At 39.8% G+C, this 21,714-nt stretch overlaps 1 protein-coding gene across 5 annotated transcripts in view; it reads right to left on the bottom strand.

Annotated features, from left to right (window-relative positions):
• The window catches only part of LOC137502690 (uncharacterized), a 91,205-nt gene extending 79,546 nt beyond the window's left edge, over positions 1 to 11,659 (bottom strand). For 4 of the 5 annotated variants that reach the window (XM_068229645.1, XM_068229647.1, XM_068229643.1 and 1 more), the window contains exon 1: positions 11,552 to 11,653. The gene's annotated coding sequence lies outside the window, so the exon portion shown is untranslated. Of the gene's footprint in view, positions 1 to 11,551 lie in introns of all 5 variants that reach the window. The other variant, XM_068229646.1, reaches the window with a different exon arrangement.
• Positions 11,660 to 21,714: the final 10,055 nt, after the last annotated feature.

Raw genomic sequence — 21,714 nt, 5'->3', positions numbered from 1 at the left:
CGCATACAAGTCCCTAGCTAATTTTATGTCTCTGTATCAATTGAAATCTCTCAATAATGTTTTGGATGTTAATGATAGAACTCTTGATCTCGTTTTAACTAATGTAAGTGGTGTTACTGTGAGTAGAGAGCAATATCCGTTAGTCCCAGAAGATCCACACCACCCTGCACTAACAATTCTTCTAGAACGAAGAGGTGAACGTGATCGAATAAAGCAAACTCGTACTATAGCGTATGATTTTCAGAAAGCAAATTTTCTTGGTATATATAACATGTTTCGAGAAACGGACTGGTCTGAGTTGGAAAAATCGAAGGTGTAGATGAAGCAGTAGAACAGTTTTACGTGAAAATAAATTCTGTATTTGAAGCCACGGTCCCCAAAAGAGCATATTTTTGGAGAACTAAATACCCGGTTTGGTTTACTTCGGAAATAATCCATAATATTAAGTTGAAAGAATTGCATAGAAGACGACAAAAATATTCTGATCATAGTAAACAAATATATAAACAACTCAGGAAATATGTTAAAACCTTAATCAACAAAGCGTACAATCGTTATATCTCTGAAATTCAAAACAACATCACGAAAGATACTAAATCATTCTGGAATTTTATTAAAAATAAGCGAACTCAAAAAGATCCACTCTTACAGAGTATGAAACTTAATAATATAACGTTAGATAATAGTCAATGTATCTCCAATGGTTTTGCAACGTTCTTTAAATCTGTATGAAACTTAATAATATAACGTTAGATAATTGTCAATGTATCTCCAATGGTTTTGCAACGTTCTTTAAATCTGTTTACTCTTCTTCTCCACCTTCTTACGCTATTCCTGATACACCGCGATTACTGGTAAACGATTCCCTAGGAGTAGAATTTATAACCACAAGTGAATATAAAGCAGCTATTATGAAATTAAAGTCCAAAAAATCATGTGGCCCTGATGGGATACCTCCCTACATCCTAAAAGCATGTTCTGAAGTGTTACTCATTCCTCTTCTGAGACTGTATAATTTGATACTTAAGAAGCAGACATTTCCCAAAGCCTGGAAAATATCGAGAGTTTGTCCAATCTTTAAATCTGGGGACAATAAGATGATTGAGAATTATCGACCTGTCTGTATTTTATGCGCTCTGTGCAAAATCCTAGAACAAATTTTATATTGTCGTATTTTCGCTCATGTAAAGAGGACTATAAGTGAATATCAGCATGGCTTTATGCCTGGTAGATCAACAATAAGCAATCTTGTTAATTTTGCGCAGTATTCTTTTAATGTTCTACATAGGCAGCGAAATGTTGATGTAATTTACTTGGATTTTCCGAAAGCCTTTGACAAAATTGATCACGATATTTTATTGAAAAAGCTCTCTGAACTTGGAATGACTTCGTCAATGCTATCACTGATTTCATTCTACGTTAGAGACAGGCAACAGTATGTAGCATATCGCAATTGTAATTCAGACATTTTCTGTCTATTCTGGTGTTCCACAGGGTTCAAACCTGGGTCCGTTGCTGTTTAACGTTTATGTCAACGATCTCCCATCTAAGGTTAAGTTTTCAAACTGCCTTTTATATGCGGATGATGTAAAACTTTACAAAGAAATAAAATGTGATGGAGACATCGACAAACTTCAAAGCGATTTAAATCAATTATACGAATGGAGTATAGAAAATAATTTACATTTCAATATAAAGAAATGTTACTTCATGAAAATTACACACGAAAAATTCCCTAAAGAACACGTGTACTCTATCAACAACGAATTACTGACGCAGGTTAATTCAATTAATGATCTAGGAGTACGCATCACAAACAATTTGTCGTTTAACTCACACATTTATGACACAATTAATGATGCCTACAAAAACTGGGCTTCTTAATCCGACACACCAGAGAGCTGAATAATATCCAAGCCCTCACACTTTTGTTCAACACACTTGTGAGGTCCAAACTTGAGTACGCGTCGGTAATTTGGTCTCCCATTTACAAATCTTATCAAAACCATGTGGAGAATGTTCAAAAACGTTTCTTACGTTATCTTTACTTTAAAAAATATAACAGGTTTGTTCCTAGCGGCATAATTCACTATAAAGATCTCCTGAAAGAATTTAACTTCACTTCATTATTAAACAGACGTATAATAAATGATCAAAAATACCTCCATAGAGTTATCAATAATGTGGTAGATAACAGTTACTTTCTACAACAATTATCGTTCAATACCCGGAAAGGAAGTTTAAGACACAGACATCTCTTGTTTCTTCCGATTTCTAAAAGAGTATTTTATAGAAGCTCACCACTGTTCAGAATGTGCACTACTTATAACGTCACAGTTCAAAAATTTCCTGATCTTGATCTAGACTTTGCTGTTAGATACAATTATTATGAAAAAAATTATTGAAGAAGGCACATAGTTGAAGTAATGGTCACACTATGCTGGGCACTTTGAGTTCAGTTCACTATTTCTGAAGGTTTGTGTTTCAATTTGTATTTTATTTTATTTAAATTCATATAATTTAAATATAGATAAAGAAAATGTAGGGAAAACTGCAAACAAATTATCATTACTAATGTCTATTTGCACTTAAGATTTAATGTGCTGTTCATACCTATTGCTACAACTCATCTCTCACCAAACACATATATTTCATGCGTTACTTTCTATGATTTTCTTTTTGTATGTCAGTTTCTTTAACTGGTGTCAGTATAAGATTGGAGTTATTTCTTTTGTAGATCCTAATTCCTAATTTATTTTATGTTTCTGTATTTCTACTTTTTAATTCATTTTTAGATATTAAGTATTTTAGGTCATAAGTCTACTTCGAACCTGAAAAAGTCTACTTTTTAAATTAATTTTTAGATGTTACAGTAAGTATATTTAAACTTGAAAAAGTATTAATGTGCTGTAAATTCCGTTTGCTACTCTACTTGTTAATAATGTTGTATTTTTTTTATTTTTAGTTATTAAGTTCTTTCTAACAATTGTTATTTTTAACAATTAATGCATAATGACTAAGCCACCTGTAATTGGAGAAACATCTCTGTTGGTGGTGTGAAATAAATAAATAAAATAAATAAAGACCAGTGAAAGTATGTATGGTATCGAGTTTGAAAGCCCGAAATATTTTGGAACGTGCGAAGAGCTCGATGTGTAGGTTTGTTGGGACCAGATTGGCCGACAAAACTCTTATCGGGTGGTTGGTCGGGCCGACCAAAAAATCTCCCAACTTACACTCCGAAAGTCGGCCGATAACCTATCAGTTGCCTCGTCGCCACCTAGCACGTGTGACGTGTTTCAGAGGGCAGTGAGCAGATTCAGTTAGATTAGTAGTTCACTATACACAATAATATAGTTTAGATTAATTTAGTTTATAATTTTAGGTTAGTTTCTTCTCGTATTTTCTACTCATACGTAATTTCAGAAATAAATACTCTTACATTAAAGAAATATATATTTTAATCACTTACTTTTATGTATCCCTTCAGACTATTGAAAATAACGCAACATGTTAATGGAATGATTTTAGACAAAAGCTGTGGTAAAATCAAATGAAGTGGCGTATGGCTTTTAGTGCCGGGAGATCCCAGGAAGGGTTCGGCTCGCCAGGTGCAGGTCTTTTGATTTGACTCCCGTAGGCGACCTGCGCGTTGTGATGAGGATGAAATGATGAATACAACACATACACCCAGCCCCCGTGCCAGGGAAATTAAACAATGATGGTTAAAATTCCAGTCCCTGCCGGGAATCGAATCTCTGTGACGAAAGGCCAGCACGCTAACCATTTAGCCATGGAGACAGGCAAAAGCTGTGGTGACACGGCTGCACTAAATTGCAAATCTCTGTAACTCGCTCAAGTAGCTAAAAATCTTATAGTCACGATTAATCGCTTTTGATCACTCACACTTTCCCCCGTTATAGTGTCTTGTTTCTTTATTAAAGGCGCCACCAGGTAGAGCAGATCATTGAAAGTGTCGATATCCATTCGCAGAAAGTTTCTGAAATCGAATTATTCTAGTTCTTTCATAATATTTGTATGACTAAATTTCTTTCTCTGTATTAACCACCTTTAGCCCAATATTTTCTCTTTCGTATCGACTTCAAAGACAACAAAGTCAATGTAATTCCTATTTTTTGAAATTTAGAAAATGAAGGAGCCATGATCAGGCCAGAGCGAGCCAGCCTACTGCAGATCGGGCCCTGCAGATTGTGCCGTGTGGAGAGCAGCATCCGATTTACCGCGCCAACTAGCCTGTGAGGATAATTTAACATATGAATTTCTTAATCCAAGTCCCTCTCAACATGTAAACAGAACTGTATGGACGTTTGTCCGTGTATGCTCTATCTTCTTGGTATGGCTGAGCGGGTGCGGATGACCTTGGTGGGTGTTGAGGGTAGCCATGTTGGTAGTTACTGCCTGATCTTTCTACGAGACTGGCGTGCCATGCAGTCTTCTGTATTTTTCCGGGGTTTATCCCGGTTTCCACCCTCTTTTGGGGAATTTGGATTACGATTTAATTATTTTACAGTTACCTGGTATGTAAATGTAATCCTTTTGTGGTTTGATCTGCATTCTCCTACAACCTCCCATCCTATTCCGGTTAGTATAAATAATATTCTAAGATGTGTTCTTTCTTAATATCATTACTTCCCTTTTCTAAAACTCTTTTGCCTTCTGGTTTGTGGATTTAAAATTTTACCTAGGTCAGTAATTTCTGTACGCCTTTCCGTTTTGGAAGCTTTCAAACTTGTACCTTACCATTGTAACTCTGCATCTTTAATTACGCAGGTTTTAATTCTGCTTATGTCCGGTACCCCTCGCATTATATCATGTTTTATGGGAAATCTTGCCCAATTTCTTAGATTGAATTATTTCATCCTCACTTTAAATACTGAAAGGGGTTTCATGTATTTTACCCATCTGTCGGGGAAGCTAACCTTGGAAATGACCATCATTTAATGTAAAGAAGTACTGAAACCACCTTTATTGCGGTGATTTGTCACATGTTTTGTCCGCATGTTTTATGTTTTTTCGGGGTCCCCTTTTTGACTATTGTTTGATGTTTTGTTGATTAAAAAAAAAAATAAGAAGTTGGGACTGATTGGATTTGGTGGTGTGACACGTAGGTCTCGATTTCTTGTGAGATCTACCCTGCATATGCTGGTTTGATATTTAATTACCTGTTACTATTTTCCTAGTTGGTTCCGGATTATCTGCGATAATCCCTGTTATAAACTTTACCTTCTACGTACGAATATATTGAATTAGGGAGTGTGCTCTACTCCCTGTGAACTTCGGCCTGGAGATTTTAAAGTGATACCGTTGATATTGGATATCACCTCTCTGGTTGACCTTCTGTGTCAAGTCTTTGATTCTGCTGATTTTGAAATAATACGTAGTTTAGTAATTTGGAGTTTTCATTCCATTGCATGGCCTTGTTCTTTGGTGTCAATGACTATATGATCAGTTCTCGTTTAATCATCGGATTTCTTTAATTAGTTTCGGGAATTTCGCCCTCTCTTCCTGGTACGGATTTCTGCCTCATGATACCTTAAGGTATTTACTCCGTACTAAAGTTCTGGTTTCATTTCTCTCCTTATTTCCCTGTTAATTTTACCTATTGCTTGTTCCCTTCCTTATCAAATATTTTACAAAAAAGACAACGCAGATCATTTAACCTTGTAACCTTCATAAACCTTTATTAAATGTTATGCTCTTAATACTGTGTTATCCTTGTGACAACGTTGGTAATTAAACTCTGAATTTGGTAAGTTAGTGCTGATATAGAGGTCACGTTACAGATCCACTGCTAGCTCGCTCTCCACTTATTTACCCATTGACGTAAGTTATTTTTGCATGTTAATTTAATACTTGTGTTCAGAACTGTTGGGAGAATTTTCATCACAATGACGTTTTGAATACTAATTAGCGTGAAAAGTTCTTCTTTTAAAACGTGCTGCGCTCCCTCCCTTATTCATAATTCACCAATATCACACAGACAGCACAAATAAAATCAACTTAGCACCATGTGACTGGTAAATCAAAACAAGAAATACCCAGTCGCCAAGGAGTAATTAATAATTCAAAACACAGAGCAGCCGTTATTAGTCTAAGAAGATTGAAAAGACGCCCTAAAAACATTACTGAAAATTATGTCTGCTTTTCACGCCGCGCCCACTCAGCCGACAGAACAAACAGACAAAACTGCAATAATTCAGTGAAATATAAATATTTTCGAATAAACTTCATATGGAAGTTCAGAAAGGAAATGTCTTTCATATGAGACCACAAACAAAAAAGTCTATAATTTTATCACTGCACGGTGTATGAGGCCGCTTAACAGAGAAGTTGATTACATCCTGAATATTTAGGAGGTCGATCCAAAAACAGTAGTGTATAATTATCATCTGGGAATAGCTGCCTCTGTGGATCCGTGGTAGAGTGTCGGCCTCCGGATATCAAGATAGCAAGTTCAAATCCGGCAGAGGTAGTAGGATTTTTGAAGGGCGGAAAAAAGTCCATTCGATACTCCATGTCGTACGATGTCGGCATGTAAAAGATCTCTGGTGACACATTTGGTGTTTACCCGACAAAATTCATTAAATCTCAGCCCTAGACACTCAAGAGAGATCCGGTTTACTCTGTCTGCCATCTAGTGGGCCTAGAGTAAAATGGAACGTCAAAATTGACGAGCAGACAGTCAGATGGCGTCAAATCGAAATATCTGCACACGGTAGCTGAGGCCATACGATTATTATATTATTATTATAATTTGGGAATAAGACTGATGTTAGGGAAGATTTGTTTTCTAATTCTAAATGGTGAACCTATTCGTATTCCCGAAATTACAATTCATTTAAACAGATGATCTTTGATAGGGTGATGTTTCTTCAGTTACTTCAAAGTATTGAGTGACTTAGATGCAATAATTGTACTTTGCAGGAATCTGCGCTTACCTGCGGAAAATTTTGGCTGGAAGTTTAATTATAATAAAACTTATAAGTGTGTGGGACAGAGCAATCTGTGCACTGTTACACAGACTTGCAGGGATTAGCTGGGGTTTTATAGTACCAATACCTTCCTATTCATGCTGTGGATATCTCTTATCAAGCAGTCTACTCCAAACTGAAGCTGGTCGATGTAGGCTAAAGACATCAATATTTAGAGTCTGTAGGGTTTTTGTACTCTTGTCCTTCAATGGCTAAAAATCTATTGTATCTTTAGTGTCTGAACGTTTCATTACTAAGTTTACCATAATTGTGTGGGGTGCTTCTACGCTATGTTTTTTAAAAAGAATTTTCGGAAAGGAAAGTGCAGAATCACCAGGGCCGTTCATTGAGTTAACATAATCATTTCGGGTGTACTTCCCGTTCATTGGGTGATGAACATTCGAAACAAAGGGATCAAGTAATGTTTTCCCATGAGAGTGATTAAATTGATGAACTTCGCACTTTAATATTTCTAAACATTCAAAATGGTGTTCTGAATATCAAGTATGTCCATCTATCCAGCGAAGTGAAATATAAAAGAAAACGTTATTTGGCTAAATGGAATTTCTAAATTATCTGCTAAGGTGTTCTCTTTTACTGTGGCGCTGTCCATCTGTTCTAGCAGAATATACGTGATTTTGTGATGGCAGTTGTTCAGGAAGCGTTTTCCCTATGATGCTAAATTCTACGTGATATATTTCTAATTGCTGGAGGACTGTATAGCGCTATCAGTTGTATCAACGAAAGTAATTTAATGTGTCGCCTGGCTGAGTGGCTCAGACGGTGTTGACCCCAACTAGCCAGGTTTGATACCGGCTCTGACTGGTGGTATTTGAAGGTGCCCAAATTCGTCAGCTTCTTGTGAGTAGATTTAATGGCACGTTAAAGAACTCCTGCGGGATAAAATTACGATATCTCCGAGAATCGTGAACAGTAGTTAGTGGAATGATAATAATAATAATAATAATAATAATAATAATAATAATAATAATAATAATAATAATAATGTCCGCCTCTGTGGTGTAGTGGTTAGTGTGATTAGCTGCCACCCCCGGAGGTCCGGGTTCGATTCCCGGCTCTGCCACGAAATTTGAAAAGTGGTATGAGGGCTGGAACGGGGTCCACTCAGCCTCGGGAGGTCAACTGAGTAGAGGTGGGTTCGATTCCCACCTCAGCCATCCTGGAAGTGGTTTTCCGTGGTTTCCCACTTCTCCTCCAGGCGAATGCCGGGATGGTACCTAACTTAAGGCCACGGCCGCTTCCTTCCCTCATCCTTGCCTATCCCTTCCAATCTTCCCATCCCCCTACAAGGCCCCTGTTCACCATAGCAGGTGAGGCCGCCTGGGCGAGGTACTGGTCATACTCCCCAGTTGTATCCACGACCAAGAGTCTGAAGCTCCAGGACACTGCCCTTGAGGCGGTAGAGGTGGGATCCCTCGCTGGAGGGTAAACAGATAATGATGATGATGAATAATAATAATAGTAATAATAATAATAATAATAGTATGTCCTCAGCTACCGTGTGAAGATAATTCGATTCGACGCCATCCGGCTGTTTGCACGTCAATTTCCACTTCTGTTTCACTCTAGACCCACTAGATGGCAGACCGGGTAAACCGAAACTCTCTTGGGCGTCTATAGCTGAAATTAAATGAATTTCGTCGGGTGTCACCAGAGACCTTTTACATGCCGACATCGTACGACATGGAGTGTCGAATGGACTACCTCTGCCGGGTTTGAACCCGCTACCTTGTGATACCGCTGATCCACAGAGGCAGTCTTGGCAATAAGTGGCTAGGAATGTCTACTCTCACAAGCACCTGAAGAAGAGAAATGTTTTATGCTGAACAAATATGATACTTATTTTTTCTCTAGAGATTGCGATAGGGGATGTGGAATTCTTATCAGAGCACAAAATGTAGCGATATACAGTACAATATGCTATTAACAGAAATTAGTGGGTTTTTATATCGCTCCGACAGAGATCGGTCTTATGGCGACGAAATACGTATTTTAGCTTCCTATAGTTCACATTATAAATTCATAAAGTCCTTTCTAAACCAATTTGAAAAATATGGAACAAGAATTGTAGGCATTTTTGTGTTACAATTGGAGATTATAATATTGTTAAAATATCACAAACCCGGGCGAGTTGGCCGTGCGATTAGGAGCGCGCAGCTGTGAGCTCGCATCCTGGAGATAGTGGGTTCGAGCCCCACTGTCGGCAGCCCCGAATTTGCTTTTCCGTGATTTCCCATTTCCACACAAAGCAAATGCTGGGGTTGAACCTTAATTAAGGCCACGGCCGTTTCCTTCCCATTCCTAGGCCTTCCCTATCCCACCGTCGCCATAAGACGTATTTGTGTCGGTGCGACGTAAAGCAAGTCCTAAAATAATCACAAATTCCATTGAGTTGTGTAAACTAGTATAATAATAATAATAATAATAATAATAATAATAATAATAATAATAATAATAATAATAATAATTTCGTGTGGCTATTTTTAGCCTTCCGATGAGGGTGGGCGGCATCTGCCATGTGTAGGGAACTGTGTGTTATTGTGGTGGAGGATAGTGTTATGTGTGGTGTGTGAGGTGCAGGATGTTGGAGACAGCACAAACACCCAGCCCCCCAGGCCATTGGAATTAACCAGTGAAGGATAAAATACGCGACCCGGCCGGGAATTGAACCCGGGACCCTCTGAACCGAAGGCCAGTAAGCCGACCGTTCAGCCAATTAGTCGGACAACTAGGAGAATGCTAATAACAAATATCGTACCCCACTAGAGTGACAGAAAAGAGTTCCACATTTCTGGATAATATTTATATCAGTGCACTCTGTTAAAGTTTATAGTGACTTCAGTGATCACAATGTACTTTACATTCCAGTAAGGGGCACTAGTAGTATTCTCCAGAACGCATCGCCTAAAAATAAGCATTAAGACACCAACTGCCAATAAGTTAAATTACCTCTTACCCGAAGGGTGCACTGCACTTGCAGTTTTAAGACAATAACTGAACTATTATATAGAAATACAGGATGTCCTCAGATGACCCTTGAACTCCGCAATCTCATAAAGGAGATGCCAGTATGTCTAAGGATATCTAAAGGACGAATATAAAATACTGTGTAATAAGATCACTAAACTTACGAGAGAAGCTGGAGTTCTTATTACAGTAACAGATTATTGTTTAGTACAAATAATTGGAAGTTAATGAACGAGATAGCCTACTCAGCTAAAAATTAATATTATGAAAACCAACCCCTGGATATTTCAACAATATTAAATGAATATTTTAATATTGTTGGCCAGGATCTAACTGTAACACCAGTAATCCACAAAGATATCTTTGTGATTGTATCCAACTGACAACGAAGAAGCAGCATGTATGATAAAAGAACTAAAAATCCAGTAGTTATGGTTTAAGCAACACAATTTTCAAACAGTTATCAACCGAATTAGTTTCATACATCACTGCATTTATTAATAAATCGTTAGCTGTAGGTAAAGTTCCTCAGTTGTTAAAAACTGCCTAAGTTTTGCCCGTCCATAAGGGCTTACATAAATTAGGCATAAACAACTACAGACCGATCCTCATCGTTCCTATTTTATCCAAAATACTGGAAAAACGGTTGTTAAAATAGGATTATTGAAACTCCTTCTTAAGAATAATTACATTTATAAGTATCGATATGGCTTTATTCCAAATTCCAGCATATACAATACTGTCTTGTGACGACGAGTGTCCGGGTGCGACCATCACAGAGACACTGGATACATCCAGTATAGGACTGGAATCGAGATAAGCCGGCCGTAAATACAGATTAACTGGTGAAAAGGATAGTAAGATATATTAATTTATATGAGCGATAAGAACCGAGTTATGGCTTAAAAAGTGTTTGATTTAACTTCCGTTCGGAAAATGAGACGTACTCCTCTGATATGTCATAGAAGTCGAACCCCTGGTGTTTGGAGGTAAGAAACACTAACACAGAGTAACATTCAGGACATAAGTTTCACTTTAAGTTCGTCACGGGTTCTGGATCACGTTGCAGTGAGTTTCCATTAGGGAGGTGGTGCGTTCAAACCCCACTGAAGGTGGTTTCCGTGGTTTCCCATTTTCTCAACAAGGCTACACCAATGCCTGTCTGTGTCGGAGCGACGTGAAACAAATAACTTCACAGCACCGAGCTGTCGTATTAACTCAGTCCTTGCTTAGCTGGTGGTCAGTTCAGCTAGCTCGGGGACTGTGTTGTTTGTGACGTCATCCAAGGTTCATCCCCACCTTCAAAAATGCGCCGAACGCCCATTACCGTCAACTCGAAAGACCTACGATGGTCGTACGCCATTAATTATTAATTTATATATTTATTTTTCTATTATTGTTAATTCCTGGTTTAACTCTTAAGTTTTCTTTCCTTCATTATTTGTGTCTTACTTCCTGTTTAACTTACGTGGGGTTGTCTCATTAATTGTAAGTGACAGCCATTATAATGAAAATAATGAAGCAATAATCTGAGAATGCTGAATAGAATACGTTAGAAGAACATCACTTACCTGAAATTAAGTTTCCAGTGCACGGCAGTCTTCAGGTAGAAGCTTCTGTTAAACAGAGAAATTGTGAAGCCAGTGCGAACTCAGCTGCACGTCTTATCTGCTACTTCTTTATCAGCGCACTGATTAGCACATCTCGTACTCTGCACTTCCCGGAACGATTTTGCTTGCGAGGCGCAACACACTGGGCTTACTGCTCAACACACTGGGCTTTACTGCACAACACACTGGGCTTACTGCTCAACACACTGGGCTTTACTGCTCAACACACTGGGCTTACTGCTCAACACACTGGGCTTACTGCTCAACACACTGGGCTTACTGCACAACACACTGGGCTTACTGCACAACACACTGGGCTTAGTGCACAACACACTGGGCTTACTGCACAACACACTGGGCTTAGTGCACAACACACTGGGCGTTGATGCTCAACAGAAGAAGAAATAACTTAAAGACGTAAAGCGGCACTTGGAATACAGGACTACTGTCAGTAATACCGAATCAGTTTTGTAGTTTGGGAACTGCAGGCTCCTTGGACCATCCCAGACCGTGGATATTCGTGATATATCCCTACTGTGCAACCTTAGTTTAATTAGAATACATTAAAATATGTATTATTCCGGGATGTGTCTTTGTCTTCATTTTCACCACTTTTATGTATGTTTGATGCTTCATAAGTTAGTCCTGGAGTTCCAATTCTTCCCCAACCAGCCGGAACACAACATTTTACCTCATATCTTCAACTGACTTAGTCTCATATTTTCGTTCAGTTTGATGCCAGAGCTTGGAGGTTTGCTCTAACTGCTGTACAGTTAATTATGATTGTGAATTTTTATTACTTCCGATTGTGGCTCATTTGACATTTCCAGCCCCTTCGCTTTGGTAAAATCTTCCTACTGGCGTGTAAGGGTTGCGTCCTGTGCTCGGTACCCGGTCAAGCCAGGAATTTTACCCGGACGAGACGGATCGTTTGAGGTCGGCACAGCCTATGTGCGCTATAGCCCTTAAATACAGGAGTGTGAGTGGCTAAGAAGATGATTATTATTTAACAGAGATGAAAATAACAAACGTGCACAGTAGCAAAGTGGGAAGTCTAAAGAATGTGAGCTTATGTGTGAAGACAGTTGCGTCAGGGATGTCAAAATGAAAGTTTTCATGAAGTACGTTTGGAAAATCTTTCAGGATGTCAGCATATTTGTGGGCTGGTCGTATAACGTGAACTGATTCTATGCCTGAGGCCTTAATCGGTGCACTAGGTGTCGCTGATGAGAGCCTCTTCTTCAGATTGTAGTGATGAATCACGTTAGCTCCTATGATCGGTGATTTTATGCCTGCAACCAGGAAATTCCATGTGAAATTGCGCTGTAATTGTCCAAATACAAGCTCAACTTGTTTATTAATACCGGAATCGTTTCCTGCATAAAGTTTACCGTCTTTATTCTCCGGCGATCAGGAACCGAAGGGGGACTTACAGATATGTCAGCTCCGCAACCCCTGCTTCTGTCTGTAAAGAACAGGTGGCGTGGCTCCGGTCACCGTGTGGAGCGTGTTAGTTTGAATCGTTATTAGAATGCTGGGCGGAACGTGGCTGGTATGAGCATGAGCTGTGACATTTCTTCGCCGTGTAGTGATACCAGCATAGTGCTCCTGTAGGGTTAAAATGCTGAACTGACCTACTTTGTGAGGACTGTCTACTTCTTGAAGAGCTTGACAATGTTAAATCAGCGATCTGTGCTTCCGGTCTAAAAATACGATCGTTACCGGCTACTGATAATACTAAGTCGTGAGTCAGCAATAGTAGCTGTGGAGTGAAGGTTGTTTTTACTGGTAGTTAGTAAGGGGAAACCGCTACATAAATCGTCCTTAACCTGCATACCGACTAAATTTCGCATCTCTCGAAACAGTTGAGTTGCTTTCTTTTCTCCTACTTATAATTATGTTAACAGCTTCGTCTCTTTCCCATTTTCTGACTAAATATGACTGGTACAAGAACACTGGTACAAGTGGTATGTTCCGAGCTGTCAGCGGAGAGATGGCGTGGAATGACATTAGTAGACGAATAAGTTTGAATGGCGTTTATAAAAGTAGGAAAGATCACAATATGAAGATAAAGTTGGAAATCAAGAGGACAAACTGGGGCAAATATTCATTTATAGGAAGGGGAGTTAGGGATTGGAATAACTTACCAAGGGAGATGTTCAATAAATTTCCAATTTCTTTGAAATCATTTAGGAAAAGGCTAGGAAAGCAACAGAGAGGGTATCTGCCACCTGGGCGACTGCCCTAAATGCAGATCAGTGTTGATTGATTGATTGATTGATTGATTGATTGATTGATTGATTGATTGATTGATTGATTGATTGATTGATTGATTGATTGATTGATTGATTGATTGATTGAATGATTGATCTTTGGGACAACGGCTTTGCTATTATGGACTTCCCGTACTTTAAAACAAAGAACACTTTTAGATAACGAGTAAGATTTTACTTCAGATCCACCATTACTTGTGTCGATGATGCTTTACAATTCTGGGTCAGATTCCTATGATCTCAAATTCGTGGTACAACAGAGGAAGGTCTGAAAGGATGGCACAAACGCCAACAGCATTACCTTGAAGTTCTTCCACATCAGGTTTCACGTCAGTACCATAATTTCCACAAAACATCCTACACAAGCTATCAGCAATGACAATTACGGAACCTCTAATATGTCGAACATTGAAACTAAACTTACGAGCTGCCCATCCAGTTATTCTTCCGGTCCTTTTGGGCCGATTTAATATCCATGAATGAGCTTGATATTCAGTTTCTAAGTCAAATTTCACATTCTCCGTAAAGGGCTAAAACTTCTCTAGTACAAATAGCACAGCCAGATATTCTAGCTCGTAGATAGAGTATTTACTCTCCAGATTGATGAGGACCCTGGATACATGGGCTACAGGTCTTCGCCCATATTCATGTGCGTGTAAGAGGACAGCAGCAATAGCTTCGCCTGAGGCATCAGTTTAAACAATGAAGGGCTTATTGAAATCTGATATATCGAACACTGGGGCACTGGTTAGAGCAACTTTCAACGAATTGAAGGCTATGTGTTGAGCACTATCCCAGGGAACTTAACATCTTTCCGCCTAAGATAGTTCCACGGGGGTGCAATTTTGGCAAATTTGGGTTTAAATTTTCTAAAAAATTCACCATACCGATGAAGCGGGGAACACCTTTAACATCCCTAGGGGGTGGGAAATCTCTGATGGCCTGAGTTCTAGAATGATCTATTGTAACACCTTCTGACGAAACTACACTCACGACATGCTAGGTCTGGCGAATAAAACTTTGGATAGTTTTACGGTAAGTCCGCCCTTCTTTTGGCGTTGCAAAACTTCCCTAACGTGCTCCATGTGATCCTCAAATGTGTTGCATAAGGTTAACAAGTCGTCGAAATAGTTGAACACAAAATTGATTTTTATGTCTGAGAGGGCGGAATATAACATCGTAGTTAATAATGCGACACCAGATGAAAAGCCATACGGCAATCTCAATAACTCGTACAGATTCCAATCAGTTATGAAGGCAGTAAGGGGAATAGATTTCTTAGATGAGGGTACTTGGTAGTACACCTGATTCAGGTCTAATAGAATGAAAAAGTTTGCTCCCGCAAACCATCCCAAACAAGTGTGCAAGTCCAGCAACGGGATAGAACAAAGCAAAATCTTACGGTTGAGGGCACGATAGTCGATAACAGCTCTGAAGCCGCCACAGGGGTTAGGCACCAAGAATACAGCGGAAGCATATGGTAGAAGTAGAGGATCTGATTACGCCATCTCTCCCCATTTGTACAATTATCTTTCTCAACTCAAGCATTCGTGGTGGGAAAGACGATACGAGGGAGATCTAACTGGTTGGTGGTCCGATAACTCGATATCGTACTCCAGAACGTCAGTCAAACCTAATTTGCTAGTGAAAACATTCGGAAACTCTTCAAAAATAGCACGGATAAGGTTAGCTTCAGCAATCCCTGAATGGTTTAGATCAAGGCGATCAATTTTGCTAGGTTCATCAGAATGAGGATAACCAACACGAGAGACAACAGGAGCATTCAACGGAACATTGGTTAGGTCAAAATTTCATATCAGATGAAAATTTACAAAAGACATTTCGACTTTGTTAATCCAACATAAGTCCGGCACTAGACAAAAATTGGCACCTTGATTCAAATTACAGGAAAGGTTAGGCGTTACAAAGCACTTGATCTTCGAGGTAAAATTACCTATCCTTAACTTGACCTTCGCCGAACCCAAGATTTCCAAAAACGGGCAGTTGGCAGAAACACATTTGACATTGGAATGTTCCAGTTCAGGTAACTTACATGTGGTTTTCATCTGAGGATCCCAAGGAGAATTAATAAAACACACCACACTACCAGTATCAAGCAGGCCTTCGACAGGTTCTTTATTATCCACAAGTACCATAGGAGGGGACACGAACAGAAAACTTATTGCACTGGTACGGGCAGACAGTATTTCCGGAATTTTCAGAATTTTCGTGTTTAGGTGTTTTGTTGGCGTGTAGTCATTGGCCAAAATTTTGGTTTGACAAGGTGCAGTTCTTTTTAAGGTGCTGTTTTGAGCCACGGGTAAAACAACCACTAAAATTACGCTTGATAATAGGGCAATCGTTCTGTAGATAATTCGTAAATCCACAGCTGAAGCATTTACGACCATTTGCTTCTTTAGAGGTTGGAGAAGCAACAGGATAGGCCGGAATAACCGGAGGGGGAATATTGACAGGTCTCGAAGCATCTACGTGTTTAACGTCCTCCGCAAACGAACACGCTTTTTTTTCTTGAAATAGGTCGGACCCCGAGACAATGAAAGGTAGGAGCGGTATGAAGGAGATATAACCTTTGGAATCCTAGCTACCATTTCCTTTTCGGGAAAAGAGATTTAAAACTTTACAGTAGGACAACAAATCCAGAAAGTATGCAAGCAAATTTTCGTGCAGAAACTGCTTTCTAAAGCAGTGCTGCGGAATTAAACTCTGAAGAGCAAGGGAAGGGATTAATTTTGCTAACACAAGTTCATGAAAGGCATTGTTTGACAAGTTTCTAGGTATGGTTTCCAAAATTTCTCTTTTTAAGATCCCTTTGCAAGGAGGGAAGAGGGCGCAGAAAATACCCAAATCACCAACTGAATAGACGTCACCATTGTTGTTTAGCTACACAAGAAACCGGAGGAACCCAATGCTTTCGTCAATGGAATTAGCAGAAAAGCTTCTTACTCCACGTGAAACTTCTTCTAAACAGTTTGGAGAGAAAACAGAACCTGCTTGCTTGTTGGTTAACGGGCCTAACATCGAAGGTCAACGGCCCGAAACAGAATTTCTCCTGTATATCAAATTTTCTAAACAGGGGCTGGTACGCAGCATGAACCTTGTTTGTGAGGAGAGGACACAATACGGTTTGAGGGGATATTGGAAGTAGGCACAAGAGAATGATGTTTTTTCTGAAATCGACCAGTTCTCCATATCCATTCCGACTAAAAACAGGTCCAGATCAGCAGAAATACCTGAAACAACCGTCAACAATCTAGCATATTCTGATTAAGGTACAGCATCGGGCTTGATCGCCAGTATATCTCGAATTCTCCCTGAGTAGTGGCTTGCTCTGGCCCTCAGCCCGTTTATATGGGCTTTCGATGAAGGAGGTTCAGTAAATTCTTCCCTTAAGTGCATCACAAATGACATTTAGGTACTCGCCTACTCGGCTCCTGTCAATTAAGGCTAGATGAAGAGATACCCGGATGTTAGCTGACAGCAAGGCAGTGCATTCGCCAACGGTGCGGGCAGGTTAAAACCCACGAACAACTAAATCGTATTCCAATTCAGTTCGTCTGATGTGACCCGGTAACGGGACTGGCCACTACATACTTGTAGACATGAAACGCATTTAAGAAAAGGATTACAAAATATACTTGCAATTCCTTTCAAAATTGGCTCTTACAGTTGATGTTGATTTCCTCTTTTTCTTGTTGATTTCCGTTCAACCTCCTATCAACCCAAAACCCCAGTGTACACAAAACAAGGGAAAGGGGGAGGATCTCGCTGCACTCAGTAGAAACAACTTACATGAAGCACAGATCAACAGTGAAATAAAAGACAATCCCCGATCTGCTACCACTCACTGCACCGTCCACAGGGCAAATACATAACCCCTAGGAAGGTGAACATTAATCTTACACACCCAATGGGAGTCCACCAGGCAAGAATGTTGGTAGTGTGCTTGGCCCCGAAGCGAGTTACATTTAACACGAGCGAAAGGCATAAGGAAACAAGGGAAAAACAATTACAACACATCACAGTAACAAGCAAATGGGATAGAAACCAACACCTACCTTGGGAAGCGCGATCATTAGTCTCAATGGCCGTAGTCGAAATAAAGAAAAAGGACAGTAAAGGTGCTGAATTGATTCAAAGTAACGAAAACCAAGATACTCTGGGTAAAGAAAAATTTTAATTCAAGGTTAGAATTAATTGAAGATTGAAAGGAAGTTGGCAGGTTAAAATAGTACAAAAGAACAAATAAACTGTGGAACAAATACTATTAGTTAAAACAAGTATCAGTTTGCCCTCCATATCGTAAAATAGAATGTAAGAACTTGAAAAAGTCAGAAAGAATTAAAACCTCTAGTTGTGACCGTTCCCCTGTTTTAAAACTAAATAAATTAAACTCTTACTCGGATTAACATAAATTACAAGGTTCATCTAGTGGCTTCTAATATCTTGTTGAATTAAGATCTATTCCTGACCTAGAAGCCGACACACACTAACTAGCACACGAGAGAAGAAATGGACACAAAAAATTAAAATGCAAGTTTAATAGGTGGCAAAAATGAATAAGTAGAAACATATCACAATTACCACACACAGAAACCATTAAATAATGTATGCACATTTCCTGACTTACTATGACATACAGATCCGATAAATAATAATATGGCCACTGCTCTTCTCCGCACGCATTTTGTTCTGGAATTTAGTCCCCCTCCATATGGTCGTTTACATGTTAGTAAATTATCTGTTACGAGACTGACATATTTGAAAACTTTCAAATACTACCGGGCTGAGTCCCTTATAAGGCAGACACTTCGATGAGAGTGGGCTGAGCCACCACCTTGGTAAATGTAAAGCGTTGCAGTTTTCAGTTCAGCGGTTCTCCAGGTTCAAATGTATAGCGGGATGATGGTCACAAATCTAACTCGAAACCTATTTAGGACGGAAGCTGCACAGCTGCGTGCTCCTAAATGCATGACCAAATAGCCGTTATCTTATGTAAGAGCCTCCGTGGCTCAGGCAGCAGCGCACCGGCCTCTGACCGCTTGGTTCAGTGGTTAAGGTTTCCCTTCGGGTACTAAAAACCAATAATCTCTACCAGTGATGAGGTAGCACGATGTAGACTTTGGAGGTTACACATCCTGCCAACCTGTCAATGATCACAGCGTTGTAGTTCATGTCTTTTACCGGTCTGCTGCTCGACATTCAGAGCAAGTTGTGCGCTTTCAAATTTCCTAATAATTGTAAAATTCCTTTGCTAAAATGTAAATTTGTGTCGTGTTCTTCCGTGTTTCCTACCCAGGGTGAGATTTTAGACCTTAGACATCTACATGAGGAGCAGGCTGAAGGTATTCGTAAAATGTTTCAGTCATTTCCTGATATATTTTCTGATACTCTTGGCGTTACTTACCTTATCGAATACAAGATTGAGGTTACGGATTCGATTCCAGTTAGGTTTCCACCTTATAGGCTGCCTCCACCTAAAATGAAGGCTCTTACAGAGATCATCGATCAGATGTTAAAAGATGGTATTATTCGACCTTCTAAAACGGCGTATTCATCGGCCATTTTTCTGGTGCCGAAACCCCAATTTGACTTCAGGCCTGTGATTGATTATAGGGATTTAAATCATAAGGTAGTGTTACAGTCTGTGCCTCTTCCTGACCTTAATCCTTGTTTTTCATGGTTTCGGAAAGCCAAGTTCTTTACCATCCTAGACGTCAATATGGCGTACAACCAGATCCCTCTAACTGAAGAATCGAAACATCTAACAGCTTTTGCCAAGGATTGGAACTTGTATGAGTACAACCGTGTGACTTTAGGGCTCCCCACGGGGGCAGCTGTTCTCACTAGACTGCTAGATAGGGTTTCCTGGCACATCAGATTCGAATACATGTATCACTATCTTGATGATATCGTCGTATTTTCCGAGACCTTTGAGGAACACCTACATCATCTAAAGGAGTTACTCAATCGCCTTCGTAAGGCTGGGTTGACTGTCAAGTTACCCATGGTAGCGTTTGCTAAGCCTTCCATGTCATTCTTAGGGCATACTGTGTCGCCCGATGGTGTTTCCTTTGGTCATTCTAGAACACAGGCTATCCATGATTTCAAAACCCATAAGGACATTAAATGTATTGCCAGGTTCATCGGTATGGTGAATTTCTTCAGGAAATTTATTCCTAACTTCGCTAAAAGAGTGGTGCCCTTGAACTTACTCCGGAGGAAAGGAGTCAAATTTGAATGCGGACCGTCCCAGCAAGCCGCTTTCAATGATCTGAAATTAGCTCTTTGTAACGCCCCTGTAGTAGCTATTAGAGATTTCTCAAAGAAATTCATTGTCCAAACCGACGCCTCGTCATCGGCTGTTACTGCCGTCCTTCTTCAGGAAACTGCGTCTAGGACATAATCGGCTCAAATGGCCAAATATTCCATCTACGAACGTGAGGGTTTAACAGTTTTTTTTGCACTAGAGAAGTTCCAACTCTCTCTGGAACATGTCAAGTTCGACCTAGAAACAGGTAACCGAGCCTTAAGTTGGGTATTAGGTACGCCGCGTCGTACTGGTCGTACAGCCCGCTGGCCCATCAGGAATCCCGCTTTCCAGTTTCATATGAGGCATATCACAGGATATGAAAATGTGGTTGGGGATTGACTAAGCCGCATGTTTTCTCGTGACGTGGAGACCACCGAACAGGAAGATAGTTCTTCTCCTCCCACGCCCATACATTCGGGCGTTAATGCCATTCAAACTGATGCCCCCATGTTGTTTGGGGATATTGAAAAATACCAACGTGAAGATCCTGTGCTGACTCCTATTACGGAAACCCTTTCTTCTGTGGAACATGTCGTCCCTTATGTGTTGAGGAACGGTGTTTCGTGTTGCCCGTCGAGGCCTGATCAAAAAATGAAAGTAGTGGTTCCAGCTGTGCTTGTGCCTATGATCTTCAGGTACTATCACGAGACCCCACTAGGGGGCCGTTTAGGCATATTCAAAACTCGGGAAAAATTCCGAGAGATGTTCATTTGGAAAGGTATGGACGGCGAAATACGAGAATTAGTAACGGCTTGTAAATCTTGCTTGCTTAGAAAACCAACATTGTCCACTAAGATAGGTATATTGTCATCTCACCAAGCCGCGAGCCCGATGGAATATCTGTATATAGACTACGTCGGACCTTTCCCGCAATCAAAGGGGAACGCCAATAAATTCATTCTAGTGTGTATAGATGGTTTCACTCGGTATTCCTGGTTATTTCAGTCTAAGCTGGCTACCGCTCAGTCTACTATTTCTTTTTTGAATACTATTTTGGCTTCTTGTAGTCCTTGTCAATATATATTTTCCGATACTGCTAAAGCATTCACATCTAACTTATTCCGTAAATTCTGTCTTGATCTGTCTATATCACATGTAACTACTTCGGCTTATTATCCTCAACCATCTCTTGCTGAGAGGGTCAAACTTAATCTTACATCTGCTCTAATTGCGTTTCATCATGAAGATCATTCCAGGTGGGATATGTCCCTGCATTGGTTGGCCTTTGCTTTAAATTCGGCGGTTCATGGAACCCATATTATTACTCCAGCTTCTCTTATGTTTAAATTCGTTCCTAACACGCCACCCTCTAACCTTTGGACACTTAATGATATATTACCAGAGACAATATATCCCGGTAGTCTTACAGATCTATGGAAGAAGGCTAATGTCAACCTTAAGGCTTCCCATGAAAATGTTAGGGAAAGATATGATGGTGGACGGAGACCCACCAATTTCAAAATCGCAGATGAAGTCATGGTTAAGAATTTTGTTTATGCGGGCAAGCTTGCCCCCAGATT

Source organism: Anabrus simplex, chromosome 11 (assembly GCF_040414725.1).
Source record: "Anabrus simplex isolate iqAnaSimp1 chromosome 11, ASM4041472v1, whole genome shotgun sequence".
Taxonomy (NCBI): Eukaryota; Metazoa; Arthropoda; class Insecta; order Orthoptera; family Tettigoniidae; genus Anabrus; species Anabrus simplex.
The sequence above is the reverse complement of the archived record's forward strand: the minus strand, read 5'-3'. Positions and strand labels throughout refer to the sequence as shown.